Source organism: Neophocaena asiaeorientalis, unplaced genomic scaffold (assembly GCF_003031525.2).
Source record: "Neophocaena asiaeorientalis asiaeorientalis breed wild unplaced genomic scaffold, Neophocaena_asiaeorientalis_V1.1 scaffold640, whole genome shotgun sequence".
NCBI lineage: Eukaryota > Metazoa > Chordata > Mammalia > Artiodactyla > Phocoenidae > Neophocaena > Neophocaena asiaeorientalis.
The window spans coordinates 1,026,538-1,028,238 of record NW_020173035.1 but is presented as its reverse complement, the minus strand read 5'-3'; positions in this window follow the sequence as shown (position 1 = coordinate 1,028,238).

Sequence of the window (1,701 nt, the reverse complement as noted above, 5' to 3'; positions counted from 1 at the left end):
TGTGGTATGCGGGCCTCTCACCGCTGTGGCCTCTCCCGCCACCGAGTACAGGCTCCGGATGCGCAGGCCCAGGGGCCATGGCCCACGGGCCCAGCCGCTCCGCGGCACGTGGGATCCCCCTGGACTGGGGCACAAACCAGCGTCCCCCGCATTGGCAGGCGGACTCCCAACCACTGCGCCACCAGGGAAGCCCACCAACTCTCATTTTTTGAAATGAATCTGATTCATAGAAATAACCTAAGGTTGTGCAGAACTTTGCTTCCTGAAAATGTGAATGACAAAACTAGCACCCATCACTGATTTAGATGTTATTTCCAAGGAACTAAAAAAATATTTTGAACAAAGAAATTTTCTTTAGAAGGGGTACAGAGCCTTCAAAGATAGCCTCTTTTAAGTACAGAACTTATTTTATATATAAACATTGGTATATATTTAAATATATGTCTCATGTCTTTATGATTATATTTTGTATACAGTCAGAATGAAAAGAAAAGGAAAAGTGTGAGCATGTCATACATTTCACTGAAGAGAAATAAATCAGTTACTTTCAAAAATTTTAAATTTATTCAAGTATTTAAATTACTTGACATCCAGGAAGAGACTATTTAAGTAAAAAAAAGTGACCTTTTAAAAAAATATTCTTAATAACATTGATTATTTAGGAAATAATACATGCCTTTTACAGAGTTTTTTAAAAATAAAGTACTGAAAATATTTTTTTGCTTGTACAAAAAAGGATATATTATTTATCTTTAATTACAAAAAATATGTGATACTTCCAAGGCAATAAGGAAAGCAACTCTTCAATGAACAAATTAGATTACTTTATATGCTGGAGATTGAGACCAGATGCCTTTTATGACCTTAAATTACACAGTCATGATCCTGTGCTGCTATATTTTGTGAGCAACAGACCTAAGGATTTCCTGAATTGAATGAATCTATTACCATATTAACATTATAAAATCTCATTTTCAATTAGATGTTGTTGACTATATTATTCAGACTGCTTATACTGCTGTTTGATAAGGTATTAAAGCGTGATTCAAAACAGAAAAATGTTAAAGGCAATCCCCAAAGAAATAGAAAATACATTGTTTTTCCTTAGTTTTAAGATTCAGAAATCATATATGCTCTATTTTATCACTGTCTTTCACAAACAAGATCCCACACAACAGTGTTTGTTGCATCCTACCCTAAAATTTATGATGTAAATGTTGTTTTCAGTGTTCTGAATTTTGCTTTTATTTTCTTCTTTTTTCTTTCTAATTCAGTGTACTGACTTTTCAAGTTCCTTAGTTGTTTTAGCCCTCCTACTGTGTCGTACTATAGGCCCTGAAGAATTGGAAGTGTTTTGCATAGCAATTGTTCTAAGGAATCACACCATAATTCCAATAAAAAAATCAACTGTCAAATAAATGCAGAAGTATTACTTTAATTCTGAATGACTTGCAGAATCTCCATGCAGGTAAAAATTATCTTACAATAGAAATTTCAATATGAAATTTTATTGGAATAGAGTACATGATAGAAACAATATTTTTTTAAGTACAATTTTTTTAACAAAATAAATCAGCTCCCAAACCGTTTCTTTTAATACACTAAGAGAAACTTAATAACTTTGTTATTGTTAGTTAAGATCAACAGAAACAACAAAGATATTAGATCAATAAGTAAGGTGGTTTCTTTTTAAGACTGATG